The 18556-nt window shown below is 40.9% G+C and overlaps 1 long non-coding RNA gene across 3 annotated transcripts in view; it reads left to right on the forward strand.

The window, feature by feature from the left end:
• The first annotated feature begins 518 nt into the window (after positions 1-518).
• LOC145789006 (uncharacterized) overlaps positions 519-18556 on the forward strand; it is a 32738-nt gene continuing 14700 nt past the window's right edge. For all 3 annotated transcript variants that reach the window (XR_014327282.1, XR_014327284.1, XR_014327283.1), the window contains exon 1: positions 519-716. This is a non-coding gene — a long non-coding RNA (uncharacterized LOC145789006). The remainder of the gene's footprint in view (positions 717-18556) is intronic.

The raw sequence follows: 18556 nt of genomic DNA on the forward strand, positions 1-18556 counted from the left end.
TTATTCTTTAATACGTTTGATCGCCTTCCTTTGTAGCTCGGTCAAAGCATTGACCGCTATTAGAAAGTAGCTAGGTCTAAGAATATGGGCATTTGGTAGTCCGGTCAAACTCCTTTGACCAACTCCATCCTCTGTTCGGCCCAAGCTAAGCTCTTTCCAAGACATTACTTGGCCTATCTTGCGGCCTAAGCCTCAAAGTCACTTCCATCTAGCTCGGCCCAATTTAGCTACATAAATTACTTTCTCAATTGCCCCTTAATTCCATCGACAGTACATGATTGGGCTTACTATTTACTATCGAGCTAAAACACTCATCCCTGCGGAGTTAATCAAGGTCGCTCGATTAGGACACCGGTCTGGTTCAAAGCGATCTTTTCCTCCGTACAACACGTTTACCAGCCATTCTAACATGATGTCCTTTATGGGACACGTGGCTAGCAATGATTGTGCCCGTACTCTATTATAACTGTCACACACTTTTGCCCAAAATTTGAATCATCGTGCCCTTTTACCTTCTAGGTATATATAACCTATACACACGCTTTCTACCCTTCCGCTGTTCATCTTCTTCAGCTAAAACCCTAAAGCCACAGCTATAACCCTTCGGATTCTATCATTCTAACCTTAGATTGAAGCATATCCACTATTTCAGTAATCTCACAGTCACACGAAGACACTTTCTTGCTGATTGGAATCTGATTTCAAGCCTCAAATCTGTAAGTTTTTCCAACCCTCCTCTATATTTTCAATAACCTACACATTGTTCTTCATGTTCCTGGCATTTCCATGTTGTTTTTCTACTATCCAAGTCCATGAACAGCATTGCAGCACTTATAATCATTGAAATCTGCATAAAACTGAGCCAGGAACTAAATTAGGACTTCAAATGCCTCTTGAAACTCCATATTCTGAGATAAACATCAAACAACTTAGGAAAAAACTGACTAAGGGATACGATTTTGATCCAAAACCCCTGTAGAGTCAAACAAACCTCCTATTTATGGTTTCCTTAGAGAAACCAACCGAGCTAATAAGCATTGCTCACTGCCAGACCGTGTTAAAACCTTACTTGCTGCAAAACCAAGCTAAAAACCTTGCTCGTTTGTGAACCCAAGCTAAAACCTTGCTCGTTTTAGGAGATTGAGCTAAAACCTTGCTCACTTTAGGGGACCGAACTAAAACCTTGCTCGCTTTAGGGGACCGAGCTACATTGCTCCATATACCCACCCAATGACTGAGCTATAAGTGACATACACTCACTTCCACTGTGATATACACATGCTTATTTCTACCGAGCTACTACTTAGACCCTAGCATATTTTATACTTAACTGAATAACACTATCTTAGCTCGGTCAACACTTGAGCGTAACACACTTTATTTTTTGACCTTGCAGACTTTACTAGGGTTGGCCAGACACACCTTCAATTTTGTCCCTTGGTGACGCCACTTGGTCGAGCAAACTTCTAACCAAACTAAGACTGCGCTAAGAAGTCGAGCAAATCTGCTAAGTTATTAACTTAAAAACACTTCCTATGGGCCAGTATTGTTTCATGGTGAGCTCCCTAGGCACCATAGTCGAATTCCGCCAATAGTATAACATCCCAGATGATGTGCACTTTGAATTAGCCAAACAAAACACAATACCTTAGGAGAAAACAAGATTTTGCCCCTTCATCGTGATATCCATAGTGGAGGGTGAACTACGTTTCCCGGTCCAACCTTTAATTTGCGAATTATTGAGGCAAACAAGACTTTGCCCAACCCAACTTTTCACTAATATACACAGGATAATAAACAGCATGTTGAGATAAACCATAGCCTAGGCATCAACCTAGGCTTAGCTGAGCTATTCCACCAATATACACTAGGCTAGACAGAAAATTGGTGGTCTATTACTTAAAAGTAAAAAGAGGCTGTGAGATGATCGTCAAAAGGATGCTGGACAAAGACTTGTACAATGACAACTTGTAGACACCTCATTTTTGACCGTCCTCAAGACTTGGACGTCATCGTTTGAACACTCGATGATCATCCATGCTCGTGTTCGTTTTGAGTTCCTGAAGGTCTCGGCTGTGCGCCTTGCCTTGGAGCCTCTCAACTTATCTGTTTTTTGCTTGGTTGTAGACCAACAGCTTGTTGCTTTGTTTCTAAGGGAAGGGGGTGGCTTGCTGGCTAGCCCTACAACCCATCGGCCAGGCCCTATGCCCATCGGCTGGGACCTCTTTCCATCGGCCATCAGTGGTGGCCAGTCGGCATCATTGATGGCCGGTCGGCACCTTTAATGGCCGATCGGCCATATTTTTTGGCCGAGGCCCTTTTCTTTGCTTTTGCAGATATTTTGTTGCCAGCTGTGCCAGCTGGTGAGCACAAAATGCATCCTCCATACACGTGTATGGAGGGATTGCACCAAGCTTCTAGCTTGTCTAACAAGCTTCTAGCTTGTCTAACAAGCTTGAGACTTGGATTTCTATAAGAGGGGAGGCTCCTCTCCCCTTTCAGAGGTTCAAAAAAATTGCTTAGGGCTATATATATCCCTCTCTCTATATATTTGCACTAGTTTGTGCCTTAAAGTGGTTTTTCTTCACACTTTTGCACTAAAGCACCTAGTGAAACACCTTCGCTCTTGAGCTGAGGCACTTGGAGGTTTGTTTAAAGCTCAAAAGCTTGGTTTTTGCCTCAGAAGTTACTGTTTTGAAATGGTTCTTCAAGGGTGAGTCTTTATCCTCTTTAAAGCTTTGTTGTAGTTACTTACTTATCCATCATTGCATGCTTCTTTTGGCTTAGCTTTCAACTATAAAAAGTTCTATTTTCAAGTGCTTAAGGTGGTTGTTTGAGACCTCTTTGGTGTTACGGGTGGTTTACCCCCTTTGGTGGCTTGTTTGGCCTTGCCTTGAGCCATCTCTTAAGGCCCTTGAGGTCATCTTTGTTTGCCCTTTTAGCCATTGAAATTCAGTGGATTTTCAGTGGTAAAAATGTGATTTTGAGGTCCAAAATGAGAGGGGGTGGTCCCCTCTCCTCTTGTCTTGTTTGCTTGCCTTGTTGGCCTCATTATTGAGCATGTGTTTCTAGCATGAGTTGGCTTGTTCTCAGCCTATTTTTGGCCCTATTTCAGCATGGCATGACTCTGTTTTGGCTTAGTTGAGTCACCCCATGCATGCTTTCTATACTTGTAGTGTAATCTTGGCATTTAGCCTTGTGTACTCAATGCTTTGATCCAGCATGCTAGCCTATTTTGGTCCTATCTCGGCGTGTTTTTGGTGTTATTTTAGCATGCCTTAGCTCTGTTTTAGGTCGATTTTGTAATAACCCGACCTTTGTACATGATTCTGGTATCTTTTCAGTCCTCTATTCTGTGCTTTTGAATGCTTATTGTGAAACTCTATGTGAAATTACGTTGAATTAAGTGAAACTTGGAAATATGGCTTCCTATCTATTGAATAAGAAAATTATCTGTCGCACTTAAACTATTGAATCCAAAATTGGACGTCTTAGAGACTTAATTTTCTGAAATTGATTTGACATCTGAAATCTGCATGATTTTTAAGCTATAATGAGATTTTCTGTGTAATTTCAATTTGGGATGATTAAACAATTGAATTTTGTCTTATTATAAATATATATATCTATATTAAGTCTTTAGGCATCTTTGACTTAGAAGCTCCATGAATATCTCCTGGAGGAAAAAAACTAGATAAGGGTTTTGAGAAGTGGGGAAAGACAAGGTCATCAAGAAGGTAGAGAATTGAAAATTTAAGGGGGCATTTAGGGAGTGAAGCTTAAGGTAAGTTCAATTTCTCTAATTCCATCCTTTCTTTTTCATTTGGAGAAGGAATTGCTTAATATGGTGTAACCTAGAGTTGTAATGGAAAATTGGATGGGTGTGTTGATCTATTGGTAAAAATAATGCTACTATTTGATGATTTTAACTTAATATGGGTCATCTGAGAAGAAATCTACAACTTATGTCTTGAATTATCATGTAGATACTTGTGTAAACATATGGCTATACATGGGTGTATGTAGGTTGTGGTGGTGATTAATGGATTTTCCATGTTCAAATGGTTGTGTTTATAGTATTGTTTACCTAATTTTTGAACCATGTTTTGGTATGTAAAGAAGCTATTTTGGACCTCTTGGATAATCACCAAAGAAGGGGATTTTGTATGCTTTTCGGAATGCCAAACAGGGGCCAGACCGCACGTGTGGAGGTCATGGCCGCACGTGCGGAGAAGTGGAAAAAATTTGGGAAAGCATACTGTTTTTGGCCGCTCGAGCGGTGGAGGGGGACCGCACGTGCAGTACATATCCGCACGAGCGGAGGGTATGGCCGCACGTGCGGCCCAAGTCGGCAACCTCGTTCGCTTCGTTTTACGTGCTTAACCCTCAGCTCTTTTCAGAATTTGTGTTTGATACCTTTTGATGATTGTACATGCAATTGAAATGTAATAATGCAAGAAATGGTTTAAAAGGAGAAAGGAACTAATGTGTGCTATTTATGTGTGTAGGACACACCACAGGAGGAACCACCGCTCCGCAACAACACTGTGAGTAATAGTATACTGAATGTACATTTATCTACCGTTAATATCCGTTATTACCATTCTGTTTTCTGTTAGTCACGACATTAACATATGTATTGATTGGAACTTTGTGGCAATGTGAGGTTGACAGAATTATGTACATTTCTGATATTTCTGGGCCGAAAGGCTGATCTGTATATGTCTGGGCCGGAAGGCTGTTCAGTATATTTCTGGGCCGAAAGGCTGTTCTGTATATGTCTGGGCCGAAAGGCTATTTTGTATACTTCTGGGCCGAAAGGTTGTTCTGTATTTCTGGGCCGAAAGGCTGTTCTGTATTTCTGGGCCAGTAGGCCGTTCCGTTATGACTAGGCCAAGACCGTTCTGAAAATAAAACAGCATCAAACTAACTAATTAGAATCCATTTTTGTGCATGCACTGTTCTGTATTATGATTTAAATTGCATATTAAACTGTTTACGTACTGTTATTCACTGAGCTTGTCTCACTCTATAATTTTTGTCTGATTCTGTAGGTAACTAACCTGGAGGTCACTCCTAGCATCGTTATCATCTACCTTTTTTTTTCAACCTAAGTACGACCCGACACTTGGAGAAGCCCTTTTGTGTCCTAGTACAGTTTTGCTAAATTTTGTTGGCTCACGCTCCATGCCGGCCAAGTTGAATTGTATTTAATGTTTTGTATGTGCCCAATTTCTGGGCTGGACTTGTAAATGTATACGTATGTATGTACCTTACTTCAGATGTATGATCCCTATATGTCTATTTGTGAGTCGTGATCCTGGCATATTTGTAGTGGCTCAATGGATGTGTTTGCATGTTAATCTATTATATTAACGCTTCCGTTCAGGCCCCGGATATTATATATAGCAGGATAAGTGTCTGTTTCTGAGTAGGTCATGCCCAAAATTTTAGGGGCAAGTTTGGGGCGTGACAAGTGGTATCAGAGCACGAGTTGCTATCTCACACACGGATCCATTGAGCTTTAGGATGTCTAGAAAGATGTAGGCATCATGCAGTAAAGGAAGATTGATAGCAACGTTAAATGTTTTCCGCTAACGCTAATGATGATTATCAATGTCTATTGTATTCTTTTGTGTATGTTGTAATTGATTGTTTTGTAGACTATGGTGCGAACAAGGACCGAAGACCAGGAAGATGCTACCTCAGCACGATTGGACAGGATGGAAAGAATGATTATGGACATGGCAGAAACTCTACGACAACAACAACAGCAACAACAGCCATAGCCACCACCACCAGTACCCCCACCTGTAGTGCAAGATTTTCACGCTGAGGACCGCACCATTACACTTACAAAGGAGTTTAAAAATATGAAACCACCATCGTTTAAAGGAGGGATTGAACCAATGAAGGCTGAGGCGTGGGTGTTAGGGATAGAAAAATTATTCGAAGTTTTCCCTTGTACTGAAATCCGAAAGGTGCAACTTGCTGCTTTCACCCTTGAAGATGAAGCACGAAGGTGGTGGATGCTTACAAGAACAATGCATCAGGGGTTGACATGGGACAGGTTCTTGGCGCTGTTTTATGATAAATATTTTCCCCAGAGTATGCGAGATAAGAAGGTGACCGAATTCGAAACATTGAGACAAAGAAACAAAACTGTTGCTGAATATGAAACTCAATTCATGGAACTAGCTCGGTTTGCACCTCACATGGTAGATACAGAATATAAGAAGGCGCGAAAATTTGAAGGAGGATTGCGGGGTACTATTTTGGACCGAGTTAATGTGTTGAAGTTGCCTACCTACATTGATGTGTTAGAAAGGGCTGTTATAGCGGAAGGGAATATTGCTGCTCAGACTCGAATTTCTGAATGGAAAGGAAAGAGACAGAACAACCAATGGTTCAAGGGGTCAACTACTCCACCAAATAAGAAGCAAAATTCGAGGACCTCCAGCACTACTACTTCTCCTCAAAATTCAGCTCCTGTGTGTCCAGAATGTGGATGGACGCATCGTGGGATTTGTCACCGATTGTCTGGAGCATGCTTTCGATGTGGCAAAACGGGTCATTTGATAAAAGACTGTTCGCAAAAGAATCAACAAAATAGTAATAAGGCCGCCACAAGTTCAGCAGGGTCTACACCGGCTCCTAATGCCAAGTCAGCTACTAAGCCTGCTAACAATAAGGACACTACGAGGCAAGGCAGGGTATTTGCGTTGGTTCCGGGAGATGTACAGAATGCAACAGCAGTGGTCTCAGGTACATTTATGGTTCATGGTCATTCTGCTTATGTCTTATTTGATTCTGGCTCTACTTGTTCCTTTGTGTCAAAATTATTTGCGAAAAAAATTAGATAGACCTAAAGAAGAATTGACTTATGTGATGTGTGTATCTTCACCTATGGGAAATTCCATGATCTGTACTTCTATCTATTCTGCTTGTGAACTTCTAATTGGGGATATCCGAGTATATGCTAATCTATTACCACTTGATATGACTTCTTTTGATATTATTCTGGGAATGGATTGGTTGGGTGAATATGGTGCCACTATAGACTGTCTGACGAAGCAAATCAAATTCCACCCTCTAGGGCAATCAGAATCTACTTTTCAGGGGCAGGGAGTAACTTCTCCACCGTATGTGATTTCTACAGCAAGGGCTTGTAAATTAATTCAGAAAGGGTGTCAAGGGTACTTATGTAGTGTTTTGGAAGGGCCAATAATGAATGAGAATACTGATACGATCCCAGTTGTCTGTGAATTTCCGGACGTCTTTCCGGAAGAATTGCCAGGAGAATTAGTGGACCGCGAAATCCAGTTTCACGATTGAAGTGTTACCGGGAATCCAACCCATTTCTAAAACCCCGTATCAAATGGCACTAGCTGAAATGAGGGAATTGAAGACTCAGTTGCAAGACCTACTGGATAAGGGGTTTATCCTCCCGAGTGTTTCTCCGTGCGGTGCACCAGTTCTGTTTGTGAAAAAGAAAGACGGAACACTCCGATTATGTATAGACTACCGGGAGCTTAATAAAGTAACAATCAAGAATAAGTACCCATTACCGCGGATTAACGACTTGTTTGATCAGTTACAAGGAGCACAAGTCTTCTCGAAAATTGACCTACGGTCCGGGTACCATCAATTAAAAGTTAAAGTTGGTGATGTTGAGAAAACCGCATTTCAAACCCGATATGGTCACTACGAATTTTTGGTTATGCCCTTTGCATTCATGGATTTGATGAATCGTGTCTTTAAGTCCTATCTGGATGAATTTGTCGTGGTCTTTATTGACGATATCCCCATTTACTCAGAGAATGTAGAAGCTCACGAAAATCATCTTCGCTTAATTCTTCAAACCCTCTGAGAAAAGAAGTTGTACGCAAAGCTAAAGAAGTGTGAATTTTGGCTACGTGAAGTGGCATTTCTGGGGCATGTTATAACTAAGGAAGGAGTCTCTGTTGACCCAAACAAAATTGAGGCAACCGTGAACTGGCCCACGCCGACTAATGTGACTGAAGTGCGTAGTTTTATGGGGTTAGCCGGATATTATAGGAGATTTGTTCAGGATTTTTCCAAAATTGCTGTACCACTCACACAGTTGGCTAAAAAGGGAGTTGCATTTGAATGGTCAGAACCGCGGGAATCTGTTTTCCAAGAATTAAAAATGAAGTTAACTATAGCTCTGGTCCTTGCACTACCATCTGGTACTGAGGGATTTGTCATTTACAGTGATACTTCACATAAGGGACTTGGTTGTGTGCTTATGCAAAACGGAAGGGTTATCGCTTATGCCTCTCGACAGCTTAAACCACATGAGAAGAATTATCCCACGCATGATCTTGAGCTAGCCGCAGTAGTTTTTGCTTTAAAGATTTCTACTTGCGACATTTATACCGACCATAAAAGTCTCAAATACCTTTTTACCCAAAAAAAGTTGAATATGCGCCAGCGGCGATGGTTGGAGCTTATTAAAGATTATGATTTGCAGATCCACTATCATCCTGGTAAAGCCAACACGGTGGCAGACGCACTTAGTCGGAAAAATGTGGGAAATTTGGCAAATCTATTGACAAAGGAAAAGGAATTGATAAGTGAGCTGAATAAGATGGGGGTTGACTTGGTGATACATAGTCAAGAAGCAACAGTGGCAACAATGATGGCCCAATCGACATTACTTGAGGAGATTAAATTACGCCAAATGGAAGATGGAGCTCAAAGCAGATACGTGACGAAATGAAGACAAAACCGAAACTAGGGTTCACTTTGACGAATTCTGTGCTTAAATTTCGAAACCGAGTATGTGTCCCTAAGGTGTTAGAACTTAAATGGAAATTAATGGGAGAAGCACATGCCTCAAGAGTTTCGATGCATCTAGGAAGTACCAAAATGTACCGGGATTTGAAGCAAAATTTTTGGTGGCCAAGTATGAAAAAAGAAATCACAGAGTTTATCTCTAAATGTTTGCAATGTCAGCAGGTAAAAGCAGAGCATCAGAAACCCGCAGGATTATGACAACCCCTTCCAATCCCGGAGTGGAAATGGGAACATTTGACCATGGATTTTGTTATAGGCTTACCACGGACACCTCGAGGTATGAATTCTATATGGGTCATTGTCGACCGATTGACTAAGTCCGCCCACTTCTTGCCTGTGAAGACCCAATATAATGCAGATAAACTTGCTGTGATCTATGTGAATGAAATTGTAAGGCTTCACGGTGTTCCGGTCTCAATTGTGTCAGATAGAGATCCAAAGTTTGTTTCAAGGTTCTGGCAAAGTCTACAGGATGCAATGGGTACAGAATTAAAGTTTAGCACAGCTTTCCACCCTCAAACAGATGGACAATCCGAGAGGACGATTCAGACGCTAGAGGATATGCTTCGAATGTGTGCTCTGGATTTTCAAGAAAGTTGGGAAACTCATCTGCCGTTGGTCGAGTTTGCGTATAATAACAGTTATCATTCGAGTATTGAAATGGCACACTATGAAGTTCTGTATGGAAGACCGTGTCGTTCTCTCGTGTGTTGGGTTGAGGTGGGAGATAGGCCATTGTTAGGGCCAGAGATTGTCCAGTTGACAACTGAAAAGGTTAGAATTATTCAAGAAAGATTGAAAACTGCCCAAAGTAGACAGAAGAGTTATGCGGATAACCGGCGAAGGAATTTGGAGTTTGAAGTGGATAGTCATGTTTTTGTGAAAGTTACCCCAATGAAAGGACATCCAAGATTCAGAAAAAGGGGTAAGCTGACACCCCGATATGTTGGTCCCTTTCAGATCTTAGAAAAAGTGGGTCCAGTAGCCTACCGAGTTGCCCATCCACCACATATGAGTCAGATTCATAACGTGTTCCATGTTTCTATGCTTCGAGGATATCTTCCAGATCCGTCACATGTTATTGATTATCACCAAATTGTGTTGACTGACTAGTTAACGTACGAGGAAAAACCAATTCGAATTCTGGACCATCAAGTAAAACAGTTACGGAACCGAGAAATTCCAATGGTAAAAGTGGAATGGCAAGAGCACTACGGAACCAAGGCAACCTGGGAAAAGGAAGATGAAATGCAACACCAATATCCGCATCTGTTTCTGTCCTAAGGTAAAACAAGTTTGGAGGACCAAACTTATTTAAGGGGGGGGGAGAGTGTAATAACCCGACCCTCGTACATGATTCTGGTATCTTTTCAGCCCTCTATTCTGTGCTTTTGAATGCTTATTGTGAAACTCTATGTGAAATTACGTTGAATTAAGTGAAACTTGGAAATATGGCTTCCTATCTGTTGAATAAGAAAATTATCTGTCGCACTTAAACTATTGAATCCGAAATTGGACGCCTTAGAGACTTAATTTTCTGAAATTGATTTGACATCTGAAATCTGCATGATTTTTAAGCTATAATGAGATTTTCTCTGTAATTTCAATTTGGGATGATTAAACGATTGAATTTTGTCTTATTATAAACATATATATCTATATTAAGTCTTTAGGCATCTTTGACTTAGAAGCTCCATGAATATCTCCTGGAGGAAAAAAACTAGATAAGGGTTTTGAGAAGTGGGGAAAGACAAGATCATCAAGAAGGTAGAGAATTGAAAATTTGAGGGGGCATTTAGGGAGTGACGCTTAAGGTAAGTTCAATTTCTCTAATTCCATCATTTCTTTTTCATTTGGAGAAGGAATTGCTTAATATGGTGTAACCTAGAGTTGTAATGGAAAATTGGATGGGTGTGTTGATCTATTGGTAAAAATAATGCTACTATTTGATGATTTTAACTTAATATGGGTCATCTAAGAAGAAATCTACAACTTATGTCTTGAATTATCATGTTGATACTTGTGTAAACATATGGCTATACATGGGTGTATGTAGGTTGTGGTGGTGATTAATGGATTTTCCATGTTCAAATGGTTGTGTTTATAGTCTTGTTTACACAATTTTTGAACCATGTTTTGGTATGTAAAGAAGCTATTTTGGACCTCTTGGATGATCACCAAAGAAGGGAATTTTGTATGATTTTCGGACTGCCAAACAGGGGCCAGACCGCACGTGCGGAGGTCGTGGCCGCAGGTGCAGAGAAGTGGAAAAAATTTGGGAAAGCATACTGTTTTTGGCCGCTCGAGCGGTGGAGGGGGACCGCACGTGCGGTACATGTCCACACAAGCGGAGGGTATGGCCGCACGTGCAGCCTAGGTCGGAAACCTCGTTCGCTTCGTTTTACGTGCTTAACCCTCAGTTCTTTTCGAAATTTGTGTTTGATACCTTTTGATGATTGTACATGCAATTGAAATGTAATAATGCAAGAAATGGTTTAAAAGGAGAAAGGAACTAATGTGTGCTATCTATGTGTGTAGGACACACCACAGGAGGAACCACCGCTCCGCAACAACACTGTGAGTAATAGTATATTGAATGTACATTTATGTACCGTTAATATCCGTTATTACCATTATGTTTTCTGTTAGTCACGACATTAACATATGTATTGATTGGAACTTTGTGGCAATGTGAGGTTGACAGAATTATGTACATTTTTGATATTTCTGGGCCGAAAGGCTGATCTGTATATGTCTGGGCCGAAAGGCTGTTCAGTATATTTCTGGGCCAAAAGGCTATTCTGTATATGTCTGGGCCAAAAGGCTATTCTGTATACTTTTGGGCCGAAAGGCTGTTCTGTATTTCTGGGCCGAAAGGCTGTTCTGTATTTCTGGGCCAGTAGGCCGTTCCGTTATGACTAGGCCAAGACCGTTTTGAAAATAAAACAGCATCAAACTAACTAATTAGAATCCATTTTTGTGCATGCACTGTTCTGTATTATGATTTAAATTGCATATTAAACTGTTTACGTACTGTTATTCATTGAGCTTGTCTCACTCTGTAATTTTTGTCTGATTCTGTAGGTAACCAACCTGGAGGTCAGTCCTAGCATCGTTATTATCTACATTTTTTTTTCAACCTAAGTACGACCCGGCACTTGGAGAAGCCCTTTTGTGTCCTAGTACAGTTTTGCTAAATTTTGTTGGCTCACGCTCCATGCCGGCCAAGTTGAATTGTATTTAATGTTTTGTATGTGCCCTATTTCTGGACTGGACTTGTAAATGTATACGTATGTATGTACCTTACTTCAGATGTATGATCCCTATATGTCTATTTGTGAGTCGTGATCCTGGCATATTTGTAGTGGCTCAATGGATGTGTTTGCATGTTAGTCTATTATATTAACGCTTCCGTTCAGGCCCCAGATATTATATATAGCAGGATAAGTGTTTGTTTCTGAGTAGGTCATGCCCAAAATTTTAGGGGCAAGTTTGGGGCGTGACAAGTGGTATCAGAGCACGAGTTGCTATCTCACACACGGATCCATTAAGCTTTAGGATGTCTAGAAAGATGTAGGCATCATGCAGTAAAGGAAGATTGATAGCAACGTTAAATGTTTTCCGCTAACGCTAATGATGATGATCAATGTCTATTGTATTCTTTTGTGTATGTTGTAATTGATTGTTTTGTAGACTATGGTGCGAACAAGGACTAAAGACCAGGAAGATGCTACCTCAGCACGGTTGGACAGGATGGAAAGAATGATTATGGACATGGCGGAAACTCTACGACAACAACAACAGCAACAACAGCCATAGCCACCACCACCAGTACCCCCACCTGTAGTGCAAGATTTTCACGCTGAGGACCGCACCATTACACTTACAAAGGAGTTTAAAAAGATGAAACCACCATCGTTTAAATGAGGGATTAAACCAATGAAGGCTGAGGCATGGGTGTTAGGGATAGAAAAATTATTCGAAGTTTTTCCTTGTGCTGAAATCCAAAAGGTGCAACTTGATGCTTTCACCCTTGAAGATGAAGCACGGAGGTGGTGGATGCTTACAAGAACAATGCATCAGGGGTTGACATGGGACAGGTTCTTGGCGCTGTTTTATGATAAATATTTTCCCCAGAGTATGCGAGATAAGAAGGTGACCGAATTCGAAACATTGAGACAAGGACACAAAACTGTTGCTGAATATGAAGCTCAATTCGCGGAACTAGCCCGGTTTGCACCTCACATGGTAGATACAGAATATAAGAAGGCGCGGAAATTTGAAGAAGGATTGCGGGGTACTATTTTGGACCGAGTTAATGTGTTGAAGTTGCCTACCTACGTTGATGTGTTAGAAAAGGCTGTTATAGCGGAAGGGAATATTGCTGCTCAGACTCGAATTTCTGAATAGAAAGGAAAGAGACAGAACAACCAATGGTTCAAGGGGTCAACTACTCCACCAAATAAGAAGCAAAATTCGGGGACCTCCAGCACTACTACTTCTTCTCAAAATTCAGCTCCTGTGTGTCCAGAATGTGAATGGAAGCATCGTGGGATTTGTCACCGATTGTCTGGAGCATGCTTTTAATGTGGCAAAACGGGTCATTTGATAAAAGACTGTCTGCAAAAGAATCAACAAAATAGTAATAAGGCCGCCACAAGTTCAGCAGGGTCTACACCGGCTCCTAATGCCAAGTCAGCTACTAAGCCTGCTAACAATAAGGACACTACGAGGCAAGGTAGGGTATTTGCGTTGGTTCCGGGAGATGTACAGAATGCAACAACAGTGGTCTCAGGTACATTTATGGTTCATGGTCATTCTGCTTACGTCTTATTTGATTTTGGCTCTACTTGTTCCTTTGTGTCAAAATTATTTGCGAAAAAATTAGATAGACCTGAAGAAGAATTGACTTATGTGCTGTGTGTATCTTCACCTATGGGAAATTCCATGATCTGTATTTCTGTCTATTCTGCTTGTGAACTTCTAATTGGGGATATCCGAGTATATGCTAATCTATTACCACTTGATATGACTTCTTTTGATATTATTCTGGGAATGGATTGGTTGGGTGAATATGGTGCCACTATAGACTGTCTGACGAAGCAAATCAAATTCCATCCTCCGGGGCAATCAGAATCTACTTTTCAGGGGCAGGGAGTAACTTCTCCACCGTATGTGATTTCTGCAGCAAAGGCTTGTAAATTAATTCAGAAAGGGTGTCAAGGGTACTTATGTAGTGTTTTGGAACGGCCAATAATGAATGAGAATACTAATACGATCCCAGTTGTCTGTGAATTTCCGTACGTCTTTCCGGAAGAATTGCCAGGAGAATTAGTGGACCGTGAAATCGAGTTCATGATTGAAGTGTTACCGGGAATCCAACCCATTTCTAAAACCCCGTATCGAATGGCACTAGCTGAAATGAGGGAATTGAAGACTCAGTTGCAAGACCTACTGGATAAGGGGTTTATCCGCCCGAGTGTTTCTCCGTGGGGTGCACCAGTTCTGTTTGTAAAAAAGAAAGACGGAACACTCCGATTATGTATAGACTATCGGGAGCTTAATAAAGTAACAATCAAGAATAAGTACCCATTACCGCGGATTAACGACTTGTTTGATCAGTTACAAGGAGCACAAGTCTTCTCGAAAATTGACCTACGGTCCGGGTACCATCAATTAAAATTTAAAGCTGGTGATGTTGAGAAAACAGCATTTCAAACCCGATATGGTCACTACGAATTTCTGGTTATGCCCTTTGCATTCATGGATTCGATGAATCGTGTCTTTAAGCCCTATCTGGATGAATTTGTCGTGGTCTTTATTGACGATATCCTCATCTACTCAGAGAATGTAGAAGCTCACGAAAATCATCTTCGCTTAATTCTTCAAACCCTCCGAGAAAAGAAGTTGTACGCAAAGCTAAAAAAGTGTGAATTTTGGCTACGTGAAGTGGCATTTCTGGGGCATGTTATAACTGAGGAAGGAGTCTTTGTTGACCCAAACAAAATTGAGGCGATCGTGAACTGGCCGACTCCGACTAATGTGACTGAAGTGCGTAGTTTTATGGGGTTAGCCGGATATTATAGGAGATTTGTTCAGGATTTTTCCAAAATTGCTGTACCACTCACACAGTTGACTAAAAAGGGAGTTGCATTTGAATGGTCGGAACCGCGGGAATCTGCTTTCCAAGAATTAAAAATGAAGTTAACTACAGCTCCGGTCCTTGCACTACCATCTGGTACTGAGGGATTTGTCATTTACAGTGATGCTTCACATAAGGGACTTGGTTGTGTGCTTATGCAAAACGGAAGGGTTATTGCTTATGCCTCTCGACAGCTTAAACCTCATGAGAAGAATTATCCCACGCATGATCTTGAGCTAGCCGCAGTAGTTTTTGCTTTAAAGATTTGGTGGCATTATCTGTATGGGACTACTTGCGACATTTATACCGACCATAAAAGTCTCAAATACTTTTTTACCCAGAAAGAGTTGAATATGCGCCAGCGGTGATGGTTGGAGCTTATTAAAGATTATGATTTGCAGATCCACTATCATCCAGGTAAAGCCAACACGGTGGCAGACGCATTTAGTCGGAAAAATGTGGAAAATTTGGCAAATCTATTGACAAAGGAAAAGGAATTGATAAGTGAGCTGAATAAGATGGGGGTCGACTTGGTGATACATAGTCAAGAAGCAACAGTGGCAACAATGATGGCCCAACTGACATTACTTGAGGAGATTAAATTACGCCAAATGGAAGATGGAGCTCTAAAGCAGATACGTGATGAAATGAAGACAAAACCGAAACTAGGGTTCACTTTGACGAATTCTGTGCTTAAATTTCAAAACCGAGTATGTGTCCTTAATGTGTTAGAACTTAAACGGAAATTAATGGGAGAAGCACATGCCTCAAGAGTTTCGATGCATCCAGGAAGTACCAAAATGTACCGGGATTTGAAGCAAAATTTTTGGTGGCCAAGTATGAAAAAAGAAATCACAGAGTTTATCTCTAAATGTTTGCAATGTCAGCAGGTAAAAGCAGAGCATCAGAAACCCGCAGGATTATTACAACCCCTTCCAATCCCGGAGTGGAAATGGGAACATCTGACCATGGATTTTGTTGTAGGCTTACCACGGACACCTCGAGGTATGAATTCTATATGGGTCATTGTCGACCGATTGACTAAGTCCGCCCACTTCTTGCCTGTGAAGACCCAATATAATGCAGATAAACTTGTTGTGATCTATGTGAATGAAATTGTAAGGCTTCACGGTGTTCCGGTCTCAATTGTGTCAGATAGAGATCCAAAGTTTGTTTTAAGGTTCTGGCAAAGTCTACAGGATGCAATGGGTACAAAATTAAAGTTTAGCACAGCTTTCCACCCTCAAACAGATGGACAATCCGAGAGGACGATTCAGACGCTAGAGGATATGCTTCGAATGTGTGTTCTAGATTTTCAGGAAAGTTGGGAAACTCATCTGCCGTTGGTCGAGTTTGCGTATAATAACAGTTATCATTCGAGTATTGAAATGGCACCCTATGAAGCTCTCTATGAAAGACCGTGTCGTTCTCCCGTGTGTTGGGCTGAGGTTGGAGATAGGCCATTGTTAGGGCCAGAGATTGTCCAGTTGACAACTGAAAAGGTTAGAATTATTCGAGAAAGATTGAAAACTGCCCAAAGTAGACAGAAGAGTTATGCGGATAACCGGCGAAGGAATTTGGAGTTTGAAGTGGATAGTCATGTTTTTGTGAAAGTTACCCCAATGAAAGGACATCCAAGATTCGGAAAAAGGGGTAAGCTGACACCCCGATATATTGGTTCCTTTCAGATCTTAGAAAAAGTGGGTCCAGTAGCCTACCGAGTTGCCCTTCCACCACATATGAGTCAGATTCATAACGTGTGCCATGTTTCTATGCTTCGAGGATATTTTCCAGATCCGTCACATGTTATTGATTATCACCAAATTGTGTTGACTGACAAGTTAACGTACGAGGAAAACCCAATTCGAATTCTGGAACGTCAAGTAAAATAGTTACGGAACCGAGAAATTCCAATGGTAAAAGTGGAATGGCAAGAGCACTACGGAACCGAGGCAACCTGGGAAAAGGAAGATGGAATGCAACACCAATATCCGCATCTGTTTCCGTCCTAAGGTAAAACAAGTTTGGAGGACCAAACTTATTTAAAGGGGGGAGAGTGTAATAACCCGACCCTCGTACATGATTCTGGTATCTTTTCAGCCCTCTATTCTGTGCTTTTGAATGCTTATTGTGGAACTCTATGTGAAATTACGTTGAACTAAGTGAAACTTGGAAATATGGCTTCCTATCTGTTGAATAAGAAAATTATCTGTCGTACTTAAACTATTGAATCCGAAATTGGACGCCTTAGAGACTTAATTTTCTGAAATTGATTTGACATCTGAAATCTGCATAATTTTTAAGCTATAATGAGATTTTCTGTGTAATTTCAATGTGGGATAATTAAACGATTGAATTTTGTCTTATTATAAACATATATATCTATATTAAGTCTTTAGGCATCTTTGACTTAGAAGCTCCATGAATATCTCCTGGAGGAAAAAAACTAGATAAGGGTTTTGAGAAGTGGGGAAAGACAAGATCATCAAGAAGGTAGAGAATTGAAAATTTGAGGGGGCATTTAGGGAGTGAAGCTTAAGGTAAGTTCAATTTCTCTAATTCCATCATTTCTTTTTCATTTGGAGAAGGAATTGCTTAATATGGTGTAACCTAGAGTTGTAATGGAAAATTGGATGGGTGTGTTGATCTATTGGTAAAAATAATGCTACTATTTGATGATTTTAACTTAATATGGGTCATCTGAGAAGAAATCTACAACTTATGTCTTGAATTATCATGTTGATACTTGTGTAAACATATGGCTATACATGGGTGTATGTAGGCTGTGGTGGTGATTAATGGATTTTCCATGTTCAAATGGTTGTGTTTATAGTCTTGTTTACCCAATTTTGAACCATGTTTTGGTATGTAAAGAAGCTATTTTGGACCTCTTGGATGATCACCAAAGAAGGGGATTTTGTGTAGGTGCGGAGAAGTGGAAAAAATTTGGGAAAGCATACTGTTTTTGGCCGCTCGAGTGGTGGAGTGGGACCTCACGTGCGGTACATGTCCGCACGAGTGGAGGGTATGGCCGCACGTGCGACCTAGGTCGGAAACCTCGTTCGCTTCGTTTTACGCGCTTAACCCTCAGCTCTTTTCGGAATTTGTGTTTGATACCTTTTGATGATTGTACATGCAATTGAAATGTAATAATGCAAGAAATGGTTTAAAAGGAGAAAGGAACTAATGTGTGCTATCTATGTGTGTAGGACACACTACAGGAGGAACCACCGCTTCGCAACAACACTGTGAGTAATAGTATATTGAATGTACATTTATCTACCGTTAATATCCGTTATTACCATTATGTTTTCTGTTAGTCACGGCATTAACATATGTATTGATTGGAACTTTGTGGCAATGTGAGGTTGATAGAATTATGTACATTTCTGATATTTCTGGGCCGAAAGGCTGATCTGTATATGTCTGGGCCGAAAGGCTGTTCAGTATATTTCTGGGCCAAAAGGCTATTCTGTATATGTCTGGGCTAAAAGGCTGTTCTGTATACTTCTGGGCCGAAAGGCAGTTCTGTATTTCTGGGCCAGTAGGCCGTTCCGTTATGACTTGGCCAAGACCGTTCTGAAAATAAAACAA

Source organism: Camellia sinensis, chromosome 4 (genome assembly GCF_055761805.1).
Source record: "Camellia sinensis isolate YWXY chromosome 4, ASM5576180v1, whole genome shotgun sequence".
Taxonomy (NCBI): Eukaryota; Viridiplantae; Streptophyta; class Magnoliopsida; order Ericales; family Theaceae; genus Camellia; species Camellia sinensis.